Source organism: Callorhinus ursinus, unplaced genomic scaffold (assembly GCF_003265705.2).
Source record: "Callorhinus ursinus isolate GAN/ISIS: 27379988/994484 unplaced genomic scaffold, GSC_fseal_2.0 scaffold6, whole genome shotgun sequence".
Classification (NCBI taxonomy): Eukaryota; Metazoa; Chordata; class Mammalia; order Carnivora; family Otariidae; genus Callorhinus; species Callorhinus ursinus.
This window is the reverse complement of record NW_027397068.1, coordinates 10,619,088-10,637,683: the sequence shown is the minus strand read 5'-3', so window position 1 is coordinate 10,637,683 and position 18,596 is coordinate 10,619,088. Positions and strand designations below refer to the sequence as shown.

At 41.9% G+C, this 18,596-nt stretch overlaps 1 long non-coding RNA gene across 2 annotated transcripts in view; it reads left to right on the top strand.

Moving 5' to 3' along the window:
* The window catches only part of LOC141372962 (uncharacterized), a 38,550-nt gene that overhangs the window by 1,795 nt on the left and 18,159 nt on the right, over positions 1-18,596 (top strand). For both annotated transcript variants that reach the window (XR_012378496.1, XR_012378495.1), the window contains exon 2: positions 5,029-5,109. This is a non-coding gene — a long non-coding RNA (uncharacterized lncRNA). The remainder of the gene's footprint in view (positions 1-5,028; positions 5,110-18,596) is intronic.

Sequence of the window (18,596 nt, the reverse complement as noted above, 5' to 3'; positions counted from 1 at the left end):
CTCTCTCTCAAATAAATAAATAAAATTAAAAAAAAAAAGATTTTATTTTGGGGATGCCTGGGTGGCCGTCTGCCTTTGGCTCAGGTCATGATCCCAGGGTCCTGGGATCCAGCCCGGCGTGGGGCTCCTTGCTCAGCGGGGAGTCTGCTTCTCCTTCTCCCTCTGCCTGCCGCTCCCCCTGCTTGTGCTCTCTCTCTCTCTGACAAGTAAATAAATAAAATCTTAAAAAAAAAAGATTTTATTTTTAACTAATCTCTATACCCAATGTGGGACTCAAACTCACAAGCCTAAGATCAAGAGCCACATGCTTTATGGACTAAGCCAGCCAGGTGCCCTTCACTTCCTCTCACTAGAAACACCTTCCTCCCACGCCCATGTGGTGCCAGCACCCCACTCTGTTCTACTTCTCTTGCATCCCTCCTTGTCTTTTTTGTCGAATCCTCCTCATTTTCCTTAGCATGCCAGAGGCCAGTCCTTGGATTTCTCTCTCTATATCCCATTCCCGGGGTGATCTTGATTTAAACACCATCTTTCCCAAACCTGTTCTGCCATATGTTCCCCATCTTGGTCCATGACATGCTCCAGTGACATGCCTCAGGCCCAAACCTTGGATAATCATTTGATATTTTTCTCTCCTATTTCACATCTATTTCATCAGCAAATCTGAGCTGTGATACGTATATGTTCAAATCTGACTGTTTATTCCACCTTTGTTGCTACCACCCGACTTTGGTGCTCACTGACGACTTCAGTAGTCTCCTAAGTGGTCTCCCCTTGCCCGGTCTCACCTTTCCACAGTCCATTCTCCACACAGCCCAAAGCGGTCCTTCACAACGTGAATCGGGGGCCCCTGGCTGGCTCAGTCCATAGAGCATGTGACTCTTGATCTCGGGGTTGTGAATTCGAGCCCCACACTGGATGTAGAGAACACTTAAAAATAAAATCTTTAAAAAAAAATGTGAGGGCACCTGGGTGGCTCAGTTGGTTAAGCGACTGCCTTCGGCTCGGGTCATGATCCTGGAGTCCTGGGATCGAGTCCCGCATCGGGCTCCCTGCTCAGCGGGGAGTCTGCTTCTCCCTCTGACCCTCTTCCCTCTCGTGCTCTCATTCTCTCTCTCTCTCTCAAATAAATAAATAAAATCTTTAAAAAAAAATAAAATAAAAAATAAAAAAAAATGTGAATAGGATTCTGTTACTGCTCTGTTCAAAACCCTCCAATGGCTTCCCATATAGTCACAGAAACACCCCAAGTTCTTAATGTGGCCTCTGGCTGCCTGTCTCGCCACTTGTACCCTCTCTTGATCTCTCCCCACACACTGGCTCTGCTTTTCCTTGGTCATGCCAAGCTGGCCTGGCCTCAGGAGCTCTATACTTGCTGGATTCTCTGCCTGAAATTCTCTCCCTCAGACCTCTGCGGGGCTCACTCTTGGATGTTATTCAAGGCTCTCGTCAAATGCTGCTTCAGCAAGAATTTTCCTCATACGCCATCTAAAATGACATTCTCACCCCTCTCTATTCCTTTAAATGATGTATTTTCTTCACAGCTCTTATCACTAGTGACCATTATTTATTATGTTCATTTGTCTTTTGTTTGTCTCTAGCACTAAAATACAGGCTGCATGAGGGCAGGGACCACGTCATTTTTTGTTCACTGTTATGTCATCAGTGTCTAAAATAGGCATATAGTAGCTATTCAATAAATATTTATTCAGTTCATTAATTCATTCAATAAATATTTATTGCTTTGATGGGAATTACGTTTCAGTGGAGAGAGAGGTACCATGAAAAATAAGCAAATAAGTAGGTAGTACGCCAGATGGGGATCCATTCTACAGAGAAAAATATAGCAGGAGATGAGGAACAGAAAGTACAAAGGAGCAGAGTTTTGGGTTTTGGCTTTTGCTATTTTGAATAGGGCCGTCAAAGAAAGCCTCACTGAAAGGCAACATTTGAGTTGAGAACTCAAGGAAGCGAGGGTGCAACTCATGAGGCTATTTGGGAGAAGAAAAGGTCCAAAAAAAAAAGAAATAGAAAATGCAAAGGCCTTGAAATAGTGGTGAGTATCGTTTCTTCGAGAAACAGCAAGGAAGCCCATGCGGCTACAGAGTTATAGAAGATAAGGTTAGAGAGAGAAGGGGGATGGACCGGTGCCGATCTTGAAGTTCATGTGAAGACTTTGAGAGGAGATTTTTCTTTGAGATAGGAAACCAGTGTAGTGTTGGAATGTTTTAAGCTGAGGAGGGACATGATCTGACTTACATTTAAAACAAAAAATCTCTCTGTTGTGGTGTTAAGATGAGATTATAGAGAGGTTAGGGTGGAAGCAAGATCAATTGGGAAGTGGCAGCTGCGGTGCAGGCAAGAGGTGATGGATCCTGGCCCACGGTGATAATGATAATGGTGGTGAGAAGTGGTGGACCTCTGGATATATTTTGAGGCCAAAGCTAGCAGAGTTGGGGGCACCTGGGGGGCCCAGTCAGGTTGAGTGTCCGACTCTTGATTTTGGCTCAGATCAGGATCTCAGGGTTGTGAGATCAAGCCCACGTTGGGCTCTGCACTCAGCATGGAACCCACTTAAGATTCTCTCTCTCCCTTCTCCTCTGTCCCCTCCCCCGCTCACGTGCACACGCTCTCTCTCTCTCAAAAAAAAAAAAAGCTAGCCGAATGTCAGTAGCTTGAAAACAGAATTTGCGCAATAGAGAGGAATCAAGGTAAGGCCAAAGGTTTTGGCTGAGCTGCCGATAAATCATTTGCTAAGATGGCAAAGACTGTAGGAGGCATAGCTTTAGGGGATGGAGAATCAGGTACAGGCATTCTCTTTTGTGCATATATACTTAATATGCTTAAGAATATACACTGGAGGTTCAAGCAGGCAATTGAATATATGAATTTGGTGTTCAAGGGAGTGATCTTGCTATAGATGTACATTTAGGAATCGTCAGCTTAGGGGCACCTGGGTGGCTCAGTCATTAAGTGTCTGCCTTCGGCTCAGGTCATGACCCCAGCGTCCTGGGATCGAGCCCCGCATCGGGCTCCCTGCTCCGCGGGGAAGCCTGCTTCTCCCTCCCCCACTCCACCTGCTTGTTTTCCCTCTCTCGCTGTGTCTCTCTCTGTCAAATAAATAAATAAAATCTTTAAAAAAAAAGGAATCATCAGCTTAGCTATAGTATTTAAAGGTACAGGCTGCCTAAGATCTTCAGGGTGGGTAGGAATAGAGACAAGAGAAAACGTTCTAAGAACTAGGCCTTGAGGCACTCCATCCAGAGAGGTCAGGCAGATACTAGCCAAGGGGATGGAGAAGGAGTAGCCAGTGAGACAGGAGAAGTCAGAGAGTGTTCTCTTGGAAGCCAAGTGAAGAAAGTGTTCCGAGGAGGAGGGAAAGATCAGCAATGCAAATGCTGCTCAGGGGTCAGGTACAATGAGGACTCAGAATGACCCCTGGATTTAGAACATGGACCTTGCAGGTGACCTTGACAAAAGTAGTGGTGGGGGTGAAAACATGATTGGAGTAGATTCAAAAGAGAATGGGAGAGAGGTATTGGAGACAGTATGTAGAGAGAAAGCATACAAGCAGGGGGAGCTGCAGGCAGAGGGAGAGGCAAGCTCCCCACTGAGCAGGGAGCCCGATGCAGGACTCAATCCCAGGACCCTGGGATCCTGACCTGAGCCGAAGGCAGACGCTTAACAGACTGAGCCACCCAGGTGCCCCTTAAGTTTTTGTTTAAAGGGAAGCAGAGAGATAAGGTAGCAGCCAGGAGGGCGATGTGGAGTTGAGAGGTAACTGCTGTCATGTGTTAAGATGAGGATATCTTAGAATATATTGATGGGCTGGGCGCCTGGGTGGCTCAGTTGGTTGAGTGACTGCCTTCGGCTCAGGTCATGATCCTGGAGTCCCGGGATCGAGTCCCGCATCGGGCTCCCTGCTCGGCAGTGAGTCTGCTTCTCACTCTGACCCTCCCCTCTCTCATGCTCTCTCTATCTCATTCTCTCTCTCAAATAAATAAATAAAATCTTTAAAAAAAAAAAAAAGAATATATTGATGGGCTGATGGGAACAATCTAGTAAAGAGGAAAATTTGAGTACTCAGGAGAGAGGGATAATTTCTGCAGCAATGTCTTTTGAGTAGATGAGAGCATCCTGGATCTAGTATCTAAGGGGAGATGATGACTTTGGACAGGAACTTTGATAGTTTATCTGACAAAATGTGGGAAGGGAGAGGATATGGTAGATGTGGTTCGTGATCAGAGCACATGGAAGACTTTTTTTCTGGTTGCTTCCCTTAGAAGAATGGGAGATAAGGTCATCAGCTGCGTGAGTTTTGAGCAAAGAAGAGAAGGTGTGAAACAGTTGTCTTGGTGAGTGGAAAAGTGAACTATTTAGGGAAATTGTGATAGGATTGTCAGGCAACACTCAAGGCACCCTCAAGTTTAATGGTCATAATTTGATGTGAACCACTCCACATGGTTGGTTGTTTTCCTTCAGCCATGTTCAAACATGAGTTGCAAGGGCTAAAATCAAGGTCTTGACAGTGCTGGTTCTTTTTGGTGCAAAAGTGGGCAATTATTTTTGCCATGGGTTTAGGTTTTACCAGGCAAGTGTGATGAAGGGACAGGTGTAGGTAGTAATGAATCATGGATAGAAGCTGGTTGAGGACAGACATGAGGATGTTCTGGGCAGTGAAATGGTTCTAGAATCAATGGATTGTACATCCCAGATAGAGGAAGAATTACTGAAGTCAGAGCTCAGAAGGCAGGAGGTGATGCCGCTCCCCCTGCTTGTGCTCTCTCTCGACAAATAAATAAATAAATAAATAAAGTCTTTAAAAAACAAAAAAACACAGGATGAGCTGGAACAATAAATCACATTATCTGGACATACTATTTCTCCAAACACAGGCTTCTGAAAGAGCAGTGTGGGAGATCTCTGGCCACTCAAGTAAAACTGGATAAAAGTTTGGTAATAACTTAGAATACAGACCTTCTTGTGGCTTATCACTTACTCTTGAAAATTTTATCATTTTTTTTTTAGGTTGTCTCTACACCCAACATGGGGATTGAATTCACAACCCTGAGATCGAGAGTCATGTGCTGTACCAACTGAGCCAGCCAGGTACCCCTTAAAGACTTTATTTTTAAGTAATCTCTATACCCAATGTGGGGCTCGAGCCCACAACCCTGAGATCAAGAGCCGTACGTTCTACCTACTGAGTTGCCCAGTTGCCCCTATTATATACTCTTGAAAATATCTATTGAAAAATTCGAGTAAAAAAATAAGCTCAAAAATGAATTCTTATTGTGGTGATATTTGTATAACTCTGTCAATATACTAAAAGTTATTAAATTGTACACTTAAAATGGGTGAATTTCATGGAATATAAAGTTACACCCCAAAAAACTTTTAAAAAGGAATTTATATTTATTGAATATTGTAATGACAGATTTGAAGATTCAAGTCAGGGTTGAGCTCAAAAGAGTACTCAATGTTGGGCGCCTGGGTGGCTCAGTTGGTTAAGTGGCTGCCTTCGGCTCAGGTCATGATCCCGGAGTCCTGGGATCGAGTCCCACATCAGGCTCCTGGCTCAGCGGGGACCTTGCTTCTCCCTCTGACCCTCTCCCCTCTTGTGCTGTTTCTCTCTCTCTCTGTCTCTAATAAATAAATAAAATCTTAAAAAAAAAAGAGTACTCAATGTTGATTTTTAAAAATTAGTAAGTTAAGCAGCCTACCAGGGTACAATTCTAATAAAAGGAAAACCCACAGGAACAGAATCAGGTCACTCCTTGTGTGTTTCTAGTACTAGTTAATATAAACCAGAAGTGAAATTGCAACATTGCCCAGGATAATAACTGGGGTTTGCATCAGGCTCTAGAAAATTCCTTCCTTGCAACACTTCTTGGCCAGTATTTGCTCTTGTTCTTCCTGGTAAAGTCCAGCGCATATTGTACTTCTCCTTAACAGTTCTTTGCTTGTCACTTGGCTGGATGTGCTTTAGTGCTGGGAGTGTAACAATTTTTAATACTGAAGTAGGAAGATAGAAGACAGTAGTAAATTTTGCTGACAGGAAAAAGGCCAAGTAGGAACTGGCATGTAAATCAGCCTCCTAGTTAGTCATCATTCTCACCAATAAAACACATATCTGCAGTGTGATGGGAGTGGCGACCTGAATACTTAGCTGGCCTGGTTTCTACGAACTTTGGAAAGTCCTTAGGTGGGACCCAAGTGTTCTGAGGTGGGGCCCACTGCCTGAGTTTCAGATCAGCCGTTGTTTTGTCACAATTATTCAAGGCTGTGAGCAGTCACTGAGTGACTTACGCCTCTGTAACTAAACTTTTCATGTTTACTGCCAAACTGAAATGCTTAAAACACCCAGCAGTGGTGGGCGAACTGAAAGTCTCCAGTCAGAATGTCTCCTCTGTGGAATAATTAACAACTTGTGCCAAGTCCTGCCCTCCCTCCTGCTTTTCCTCACGTGACTCTGCCTCACCCGCCGGCCTGTCCAAACCAGGCCCCATGGGCCTGACAGCCTTAGCTTCTGTGGTGCCTTCCGGGAGCACCTGCTCTGAGACAGTCTCTCCTGAGTTCACGCCCTGGCTCTGCCCTGTCAGCAAATGTGTGACTTAAGGAACTTCCTTTACCTTCTCTGGAGAATGGGACAACAATTCTCAGGGGGGTGGTTTGGCAGTAGATGCTCAATAAAACTTAGTATCTTTCCCCACTATTCTAGGAGAGTAAAAATCACATCACTTTCCTCTGAATAGAATGTACTTCATAATTTAGCACTTAATTATAAACTCTCTTGTACTTTTGCTCATTATTTCATGTGGTGTTTGTCTTCCAGTCTCAGTTAGCCCAAACCCATCTGGGGAGAGAGAAAAAGGGTTTATTCTTTTTTGAAGTCCTCTTAGAATGCATGCTCTGAGTGAGATTACACAGGTTTTAAACATGTTATGGTGGTAGTTTGGTTTGTTGACCCCACTGTTTTCAGTTCCATTCCATCATTAATGTTCAGTTTCTCAGACAGTGGGAAGCCCTCAATTTATTAATCTAAGCAGAGGGTTTTCTCTTCAGTCTTAATATGTGCAAGTTCTATTACTCATCCCGATTACTGAACCAGCCTCTTGACACCTTGATTTTATTTTTCAGTTTTTTATTTAAATTCTAGTTAGTTAACATAGAGTGTAATATTGATTCTAGGAGTAGAATTTAATGATTCATCACTTACATACAATACCCAGTGATCGTCGCAAGTGCCCTCCCTGATACCCATCCCCCATGTATCCCATCCCCCACCCACCTCCCTCCATCAACCCTCAGTTTGTTCTCTTTTTTTTTTTTTTTTAAAGATTTTATTTATTTATTTGAGAGAGAGAGAATGAGAGAGAGAGAGAAAGCACATGAGGGGGGAAGGGTCAGAGGGAGAAGCAGACTCCCTGCTGAGCAGGGAGCCCGATGCGGGACTCGATCCTGGGACTCCAGGATCATGACCTAAGCTGAAGGCAGTCGCTTAACCAACTGAGCCACCCAGGCGCCCCCTCAGTTTGTTCTCTTAGTTAAGAGTCTCTTAGGTTTGTTTCTCTCTCTCTCTCCCTCATTTTTTTTCCCCCTTCCCATATGTTCCTCTGTTTGTTTCTTACATAACACCTTGATTTTATTTCTAAGGGCTCATTTCTGACTTCTGACCTTGAGAACTGTAAGAGAATATCCTTGTGTTTAATTAAGCCACTAAATGTGTGGTCATTTGTTTCAGCAGTAATAGGAAAGGAGCACAACTTCCTAGAGGTGGCTTGAACCCCATAGCATTTACATATTGATATGTAATTTTTTTTTTTAAGTAAGCTCTAGGCCCAACGTGGGTCTTGAGTTCTGTGACCCCAAGATCAAGAGTCACATGGTCTACCAACTGAGCCAGCCAGGTGCCCCTAGATATACAATTTTTAATTCATATGCCTCCCCCACTAACTTGCATGTTTCTTAAGGGCTCCTGCTTCTTATTAATATTTGAAACCACCTCCTATCACTACCTCTACATACTTAGCACAGTGCCTGGCACAGTCTCAAACTCCAATAAATATTCGATGAAGGGAAGTTTATGGTCTCAAGGGTGGTTTTTGTTTTGGTTGCATTTAGTTCATGTCGAGATGGAGGGACCAGTCGTGGATTCTCAAATAAGGTTCAGTCTCTGGCAAGCACAGGTCTGGGAGATGTGTCAGGGGAAATGATTGAAAATAGGCCTGGGGATTGTTGCAGAGAAAAGAGGTGACTGTAACTGAAGGAGCGCCTGGCCCTGGAATACTTTATATGATGAATATTTCATGGGGTTCTCTGGTCTCTGCTTTTCAAAGACGTAATAGTGCTAGAAAAGATCCAGCGGAGGACATTAAAAATGATCAAGGGTAGAGAGAATTATGTATGGCGGTAAAAATGAAAAAGATCCCATTTGTAAAAAAAAGTGGAAGTCTGAAACTCATGAGAATAATCATGGATTATTTTCTCAAATCCTGAAAAAACAGAAATAGGTAACGTTCCTAAAGCCTAACGGTCTTCCCAACAAAAATAAAAGAAAATAGCTCTTTATATAGCATGCATTAAAGTACCGAATCCATTACTCCAAGAGACTGTGCCAACGGAAAATGTAAATACTGCAGGCAGAGCTGGATTAGGGGTCCAAGCCAGCCAGGCAGCTGCCTGAGGTGCCTCGAGAGGCACAAATCATTGCTGAATACATTAGAATGTGGGGTCTGTTAACTCAGGTTTTCCGCATAAAGCTTCTTACAATTTTATATCTGTAAACTTTTCCTGACCCTATTAAAACACACAGTGCCCTTCAGTGGAATTTAAAGAGAGGAAAACCAAAAGTCTCCTCACAATTCAGATTAACCTCTTTAGGAACACTCTTGAATTGTACATACAAGTGGCCTTATCAACTAAACTCCTGGGTTGAATAGAATGGATGGCCTTACTGCTGTTTACTCGAAACAAGTGATTTATTTTCTTATCTACATTTTAATCTCTTTACTATACCTTAGCAGAGTCACTGGTTCCCAAAAAAAAAAAAAAAAAAAAATCACAAAAGGAAATTACGGAGGAAAGAAGAAACACAGAAAAGTAGGAATTACTGTGCAGATTTTTTTTTCCAGGACATTTAACTTTATCTTGGCCAGTGGAACTAAAAGAGCAGATTAGTCTTTTTTTTTTTTAAAGATTTATTTATTATTTATTTTGAGAGAGTGAGAATGAGAGAGAGAGAGAGAGAGAGAGAGAGAGTGTACCTGAGGGGGGGGAGGGTCAGAGGGAGAAGCAGACTCCCTGCTGAGCAGGGAGCCCGATGCGGGACTCGATCCCTGGACTCCAGGATCATGACCTGAGCCGAAGGCAGTCGCTTAACCAACTGAGCCACCCAGGAGCCCAAGAGCAGATTAGTCTTAAGTAAATCGTTTTTATTGATAAATAAAATGTGCCATTTAATACATTTTACACTTAGACATGCCCAAAAATTATTTATTTATTTATTTATTTTAAGATTTTATTTATTTGACAGAGATACAGCGAGAGAGGGAACACAAGCAGGGGGAGTGGGAGAGGGAGAAGCAGGCTTCCCGCGGAGCAGGGAGCCCGATGCAGGACTCGATCCCAGGACCCTGGGATCATGACCTGAGCCGAAGGCAGACGCTTAACGACTGAGCCACCCAAGCGTCCCCCAACAATTAGTTAAAGAATATTATTGTGAGGGGCTCCCATTCTGGGGAGCTGACTTTCTCAATTCTGTCTTAACTGTAGGTTTAGGAAAGAGTTGTAAAAACTTCTAAGTTATAAATGGCAATTTAGAAATGTGTTGAGATATTTTGGGATAATTACAGTCCTTGGGCAAGCCAGCCCACCAGGTTGGGAACGAATGAGCTAGAGTGTGTGAAAGTTCTTTGGAACTTGTCACTGCTGTGCTGTGTACTATCAGCGTCCGCCTGCAGCAGCCCTCCTACCCCCAGGGTGCTAATTATGATATTGCCATATTGTCCAGGTCCCAGGAAAGCTGTGGCCTGGTCTATTAAAGTCACCCTCCCCACTAGGCAGTCAGGATACGGTCTCTAGCGCTAGCATGCCTGGTATCTGGTATCTACCCAGCTCCCATCATGCCTGACTCATCAGAGGGACACATCTCCTATGCCCAGTATTTGTAGCTTAGAATGCAGGGTCTAGAGCCTAGCCTTGACCTCTCGCTGACAGGCTGTCAAAACTGCTCCACCAGGGATGCCTGGGTGGCTCAGTTGGTTAAGCGGCTGCCTTTGGCTCAGGTCATGATCCCAGGGTCCTGGGATTGAGTCCCACATTGGGCTCCTTGCTCATCGGGGAGCCTGCTTCTTCCTCTGCCTGCTGCTTCCCCTGCTTGTGCTCTCTCTCTCTCTCTCTCACAAATAAATAAAATCTAAAAAAACAAAAACAAAAACAAACTGCTCCACCAACCCTTGTACCTGGTTTGAATCCTCAGCAGGACTCTTCCCCTGAAACTGGACCCAATTTGTAATAATCTTCCTTATGCTACAGGCTCTTTTGATTCAATACCTTGTAGATTTCCAAACAGATCAGAGAAACAGGATTCCTGGCTCCAACTCATCTCCTCCCTTCTGCAGGCAGAGAGCCTTGCTGGACTTAATGTTAAGCTTGATTGTCTTGAGTCATCCCCCTTGCCCTTTCAGACTGCTCTAGCCAATGACTCTGCCAGGTTCTAGCTGTTAAGTCTCTCTTCCCGTCCTTAGCCCAGGGGACTTCCCAACCTGATACTCAACTGAGATTTTGCTATTAATTAATTAATTGATTTATTCATTCACTCATTTTTGCTCTTTACACACACACATACACACACATAAACACAAGCGTGTACACCAATGTATACATACACTTTTTTTTGAGGTAGTTTAAAAAAAGGGAAACAACCATTGCCTCTCATAACCTACCCCATAGTACAGTTTTCAAAAGACAAATCATGTGGTGAAGTTGTTTCAAAAAACACTATGTCTCTTTCTCACAATGTTAAACATAGGGTTATCATATGGCTCCGTGATTTCATTCCTAGGTATATACCCAAGGGAAACAAAAACATATGGCCACACAAAAACTTGAACACAAATGTTCACAGCAGCATTATTTATAGCAGCCAAAAGGTAGGAATAAAGGTCTATTAACTGATGAATGAATAAAAAATGTGGTATATCCATATAATAAAACATTATATAAAAAGGAACGGACTGCTGGGGTGCCTGGGTGGCTCAGTCGTTAAGCATCTGCCTTTGGCTCAGGTCATGATCCCAGGGTCCTGGGATCAAGCCCCGCATCAGGCTCCCTGCACAGCAGGAAGCCTGCTTCTCCATCCCCCACTCCCCCTGCTTGTGTTCCCTCTCTCGCTGTCTCTCTCTCTGTCAAATAAATAAATTTTTAAAAAATCTAAAAAAAAAAAGGAAGGGACTGCTGATATACATTACAACGTACATGAACATTAAAAACATACTAAGTGAGTGAAGCCAGTCACACACACCCAAAAATATATTGTATGATACTATTTGTATGAAATGTCCAGGAAAAGGAAATCTATAGAGATAGAAAGTAGACATGTGGTTGCCTAGGGTTGGAGTGATGGATATTTCTTTTTGGGGTGATGAAAATGTTCTAAGATTACATAATGGTGATGGTTGTACACCTCCATGAATATATTTAAAAAATTGAATTGCACAGTTTATTTATTTTTATTATTTTTTTAAGTTAGCTTGATGCCCAATGTGGGGCTTGAACTCATGACCCTGAGATCAAGTGTCCCATGCTCTACTGACTGAGCCAGTAAGGCACCCCAAGATATACACTTTTTAATTTAATTTAAATTTTATTTTATTATTTTCTAAAGATTTTATTTATTTATTTGACAGAGAAAGACACAGCGAGAGAGGGAACACAAGCAGGGGGAGAGGGAGAAGGAGAAGCAGGCTTCCTGCCGAGCAGGGAGCCCCATGCGGGGCTCAATCCCATCATGACCTGAGCTGAAGGCAGCCACTTAACGACTGAGCCACCCATGTGCCCCCACTTTTTAATCTTAAAAGTCCTGTTGAATTGTTGCTGAGATGGCCATAACAGTTTTTACTCTCTCTGGCAGTGAATGAGACTGTCCATTTTCCTATCCATGACATATTTTTGTGTGTATATTTGATATAACATTTGATACAACAAATGTTTAAGTTTTGCCAAGCAAATCGGTGTAAGGTGGATTCTTATTTCCATATTTACTAATGAAATTGAACATCTAGTCTTAGGATTGCCTTTTCATATTCTTCCCCGCTTTTTTTCTATTGGAGTGTTTGCCTTTTTATTTGTTTGTTTAATTTTATTTTCAGTAGGCTCCACACCCAACATGGGGCTTGAACTCATGGCCCTAAGATTAATTGTCGCATGCTGTACCGACTGAGCCAGTGAGGCTCCCTAGCCTTTTTATTTTTGATCTTTAGTAGTTCTTTATATGCATTCTGTATGCTAAATACCTATGTAAATATCTATATACATTTCTACCGATAAATGTAAATGTTTCCTACCTAGTCATTACTTTATGGTTTTTGCTTTTTGTATTTTACTTGAAGGCTTTCTGTCCTGCCAAGATCGTAAATATATGACCTTGGTACAAGCTAGGGAACTAATTTTTTTCTATTTTCAAAATGACTAGACAATTGTTCCAATGCTATTTATCGCATTCTCCATCTTTTCTCTGCTTTTTTTTTTTTAAGATTTTATTTTTTATTTGACAAAGAGACACAGCCAGAGAGGGAACACAAGCAGGGGGAGTGGGAGAGGGAGAAGCAGCTCCCAGCTGAGCATGGAGCCCGATGCGGGGCTCGGTTCCAGGACCCTGGGATCATGACCTGAGCCGAAGGCAGACGCTTAACGACCGAGCCACCCAGGCGCCCCCTCCGCTGTTTTGAAATACCATATTTTTCGTATACTAAATTCCCATTTCAGTGGCAATTCTTATGCTTCTACGTAGAAGTGAATCTGAAACCAATGGACACAGCAAGTCTATGTGAGGAGAATGGGATTAGCTCTCTGAACTGTCTGGCCGTGGGAGTTTCCGGCAAGGAAAGCATGGGGAGTTCCCAAAGGTAGCCCTGGACTTTTTAGCATTAGGCAATTAAATTGGAAGCTGAATACTCCACATCCTAATAACATTAATTAACAATTGATTATGTCATTTTCGCTCTTTCTTTCCAGAATCTATAAAACAAGGTCACCCATTTTGGTGCAGAAAGTGGTCAGGATATTTATCTTCCAGCTACCTCCCTGTGATACCTCTCAGACTGTTTACGTCCCTTCACGAAAGGTCACTGCTCCTCTCCCTTTCTGGATTCTGGTGACCTGTTGTCCTTTGGACCTCTGCTGCTATTAGTCCTGGGTCCTTGCAGGATCTTTACACCTCTCCTACAGCTGGTAAATAGTTGAGCAGTGTGCTGGTAAATGGCTGGGGGAGGAGGGAAAGAGCCTTAATTTGTAGCTTTGCCAATGGCTTAGTGTAAATATTCCCATCATGGCTCATATTTTTAAAATTTTTTAAAATTTACTTGAGAGAGAGAGCGAGCGAGAGAGTGAGCACACAAGCCAGGGAGAGGCAGAGGGAGAGGGAGAGAGAATCTCAAGTCAACACCATACTCAGCGCAGAGCCCTAGGCAGGGCTCGAGCTCATGACCCTGAGTCTTGGCCCATTTTAAGCTACTGACGTGAAATCACTGAACACAGAGTTGAGAGGAAATGCTAAGAATCAGCTTTTGTAAATAAACCATGTAAATAAATTATTATTATTTTTTAAAGATTTATTTATTTATTTTTGAGAGAGAGAGTGTGAGCATGAGCAGGGGAAGGGAGAGGAGGTGGGGGAGAAGCAGGCTCCCCGCTGAGCAGGGGAGGACCCTGAGATCATGACCTGAGCTGAAGGTACACGCTTAGCCGACTGAGCCACCCAGGTGCCCCAATAAATTATTTTTTAATTATCCTAATTGGATTCCTACTGGGACCTAGACTGATGCTGACATCATCCTGGAACATTGGCTGACTCTTCACTCAGAGAGAGAAAGGAACTCTCTTTTCTCTTAAGACTTTAATCTGGGAAGATGTAAGCCTAGAACTCCAGAAGCTGTCTGAAAGTAAAGCCAAGCAAGAGGAAGGCAGAGTTAAGAGATGGAGGTAGACAGATTCCTGGTGATATCATTTGAAGCCCTGGGTACGGCCATATTTAAAGTGATCTGTGCTCTGGCCTTTTCAGAAACATGAACTAATAATACTTTCTTTCTTTCTTTCTTTCTTCTTTCTTTCTTTTTTTTCTTTCTTTCTTTTTCTTTCTTTTTCTTTCTTTCTTTCTTTTTCTTTCTTTCTTTCTTCATTTCTTCATTTTTGCACAGAAGTTTAGCACATGAAAGTCCCACATTCTTCCCAATTTGTGATTCTATTCTCAGGCGTTAGGCACCATTAATAGGAAAAGTAGATTTGAAAAGATTCATGGTTTACAGGTTTCCAGTGTTCAGATTTACACAGCAGGTTCTTTCAAATTACACTTAGGGGAATAAATCAGTGACAATTTGGCAATCTTGCAAAGTACAGAGTCTTCCAATTCTAAAGGATTTTGCTAGTGAGTCATTAAGTTAAAAAAAGAAATCCATATCGGTAATAAATCTTTGTAGAAGTGCTCTATGTTCTTTTCAAAATTGATTGTTTCTCAGTGGCTACTTCAACTAACATTATCAAAAGAATAGATTTCCGTTGTAATATAAAATGATGCTTTCTGAGAAATTGTTCCCAGTCTTATTAAAAAAAAAAAAAAAGCTGACATAGGAGATTTATTGCAGAGGGTACTTCCAGAAAACCAGAAGTTTTAATAAATTTATTCTATGTTATTTTCATTGCTTAATATTATAGATCATAAATGTTTGCCAGATTGGGAATGTTTGGTTGTGGTACTTGTGGGGAGATGGCATGTGGAGACCTAAATGTTATGCAGCTTAGGACTTACTTTACTGGCACCCCAAAGCTGTGGTGACTGAGGACAAATGAGGAGTCCCCAAATCCATCCTCTCTCTTAAGGGCTCCTCACTCACATTCCAGCATCCCCTGGCAAGACCGGAAAGGTCTTCCTCTCCAACCTGTCTTTTTCCATTTTCATTGCTCTAATTTGGACCTTTGGTCTTTTGCAGTAGCCTCGTAACTGGTTTTCCTGTTTGGCCTCAGCTTTGCCCTACCTTGTTCTGACGCTATTGCGTTGCTTTCTTAGGGCAGAAGCTAGGGGTTCATGACTAATACCCAGTCACAGCTCTCTTACCTCATTTAGGGTACTGAGGGGGCACATTGCTCTTCTTATGTAACACAAAAAGCAAGCCAGCATTATTTCTAAACCCAAACAGGTTTTTTTTTTTTTTTTTTAAAGATTTTATTGATTTATTTGAGAGAGAATGAGAGATGAGAGCACATGAGAGGGGGGAGGGTCAGAGGGAGAAGCAGACTTCCTGCTGAGCAGGGAGCCCGATGCGGGACTCGATCCTGGGACTCCAGGATCATGACCTGAGCCGAAGGCAGTCGCTTAACCAACTGAGCCACCCAGGCGCCCCCAAACAGGTTTTTAGTCAGGGATTTTAGATGTTAAAATCTAAACGCACACTCCTTCTTTCTGAGAAGAGGAGTGCCTTACTTAAGGACAATTTACAAATGTCAGGGATGGGCTGTAATGACATTTGCTTTCTTCGAGAAGGAAATTCCACGGTCCTGTGCTGGGTTCTGAGCAATTCAGGCCCTGAGAGGTGCTTTCTCATGGTTCCTCCAGCATAAGAACCTGACCTATTTTGGGAGATGAGGGACTGTTCCACTGGGGAAATGATATTTCTGTTGAAACCTAAATGATGAGTATGACTTTTGGAAAAAAAGGAGAGGGTGTCAGAAGGCAATATTCCAGGCAAGAAAACACTTTCTGGGCAGGCCTTGGGGCCTCACGCGAGCACAAGCAGCCCAGGGCATTCAGGAAACTGAAAGTCTCATGTGCTTGGTGTGCAGAGAGCAAATGGAAGAAGGCTGCTCCCTGAGACTGGAAATGTGCATGGGGGTGAGGTCTTGTGCAGCCTTGCAGATGATGCTGGGAAGTTAGGATTTGGGCCAGGTCTGGAGTTCAGAACGTCAAGGAATTACTGAGTTAGAGCTTTAAGGTCAATCACCATGGCAAAATTTATGTGCATAATTTTTTTCTGTCCTTAGGGTTTCATTATATATTTAATTGACATTACCAAATAAATTAAATTTTAATTTTCATGTCAAATTAGAAGAGTGGTTTTCTTATCCAATATTTAATTAAGAACATTTTCTTTCTTTCTTTCTTTCTTTCTTTCTTTCTTTCTTTCTTTCTTTCTTTCTTTCTTTCTTTCTTTCTTTCTTTCTCTCTTCTTTCTTTCTTTTAAGATTTTATTTATTTACTTGACACAGAGAGACACAGCAAGAGAGGGAACACAAGCAGGGGGAGTGGGAGAGGGAGAAGCAGGTTTCCCGCTGAGCAGGGAGTTAAGAGTTAGGAGATGGAGGTAGATGGATTCCTGGTGATATCATTTGAAGCCCTGGGTACGGCCATATTTAAAGTGATCTGTGCTCTGGCCTTTTCAGAAACATGAACTAATAATACATTCTCTTTCTCTCTCTCTTTCTCTCTTTCTTTGTTCATTTCTTCATTTTTGCACAGAAGTTTAGCACATGAAATTCCCACATTCTTCCCAATTTGTGATTCTATTCTCAGGCATTAGGCACCATTAATAGGAAAAGTAGTAAATTTTAATTTTCATGTCAAATTAGAAGAGTGGTTTTCTTATCCAACATTTTATTAAGAATGTTTTCTTTCTTTCTTTCTTTTTAAAGATTTTATTTATTTGTTTGACAGAGAGAGACACAGCGAGAGAGAGAACACAAGCAGGGTGAGTGGGAGAGGGAGAAGCAGGCTTCCCGCGGAGCAGGGAGCCGATGCAGGGCTCGATCCCAGGACCCTGGGACCATGATCTGAGCTGAAGGCAGACGCTTAACAACTGAACCACTCAGGCGCCCCAAGAACGTTTTCGAAGAAAGAGAAAAATTGAAAGAATTAACTATATTCTACAGTTATTGTTTTATTATATTTGCTTTGTCATTTATCCACCTAGCCATTCTTCTTGGCATTCATCAATTCATTTTTTTTTTAAGATTTCATTTATTTATTTGTCAGAGAGAGAGAGCACAAGCAGGGGGAGGGACTGAGAGAGAAGCAGGCTCCACATTGAGCAAAGAGCTTGATGCCAAACTCGATCCCAGGATCTCAGGATCATGACCTGAGCTGAAGACAGATGCTTTAACCGACTGAGCCACCCAGGCGTCCCTCATCAATTCATCTTATCTTTTGATGTGTATCAAAGGAAGTTGCAGACGTCAGTAAACTTTATCCCTGGACACATCAGTATGCATATCATTAACTGAAGCTTAAGGTTTGTTTAGGTTTTCTTTTTTTGTGTGTGTGGTAAAAGTCACATACAGTGAAATGCAAACATCCTAAGTGTTCTTCTGTTTGATGAGTTCTGAGAGAGAGATATATATATAGTTTATCTTTTTACATATATGTAAATTTGATTTATTATTTTAGATACATATAAATTTGAAGTTTCAAAAAAGATGTAATTTTTATCAAAAATTATCATCATGCACTTTGTAAGGCTCTTATATTATACATGAAATGATATAATATCAACTCAAGGTAGACTGTGATGAATTAAGGATTCATTTTGTAATCTTTAGCAAGCTCTTTAAAAATATTAGAAAAAAAGCCAATAGAGGAGATAGGCTGGAATAAAAAAATTGCTCAATCCAAAAGAAGACCAAAAAGGAGGAACAAAGAAGAGAGGGGACAAATAAAAAACAAATAGCAAGGGGGTAGACTTAAACCCACCTATAACACAATTATACCAAATACAAGCAGAATAAACAGTCCAATTAAAAGACAGCAATTGTCAGTATGGATAAAAAGCAAGATCCAACTATATACTGTTTATAAGAGATGCATTTAAATATAAAAACACAGTTTGAAAATTAAAGAGTAAAAAAATCTATACCCATGCAAGCTTAAGCATCAGAAAGCTAGTATTTCTGGGTGCCTGGGTGGCTCAGTTGGTTAGGTGACTGCCTTCGGCTCAGGTCATGATCCTGGAGTCCCTGGATCGAGTCCCGCATCAGGCTCCCTGCTCAGCGGGGAGTCTGCTTCTCACTCTAACCCTCCCCCCTCTCATGTGCTCTCTCTCTCTCAAATAAATAAAATCTTAAAAAAAAAAAGAAAGCTAGTATTTCTATGTATCAGAGAAAGTAGATTTGAAGAAAAAGAAAGAGTATTTCTAGGGATAAAGAATGATATTGTGATGATAAAAAAGGGCAATTAATCAAGAAGATGCAAAATTCCTAAGTGTGTGTGTACCTAGTAACAGAACTTTAAAATATGTAAAAGCAAAAATTGACAAGAAAGAAATAGATCAATAATCATACTTGGAGATTTTAGTACTCCTTTATCACTATGTGATAGAATAAATGACAAAATA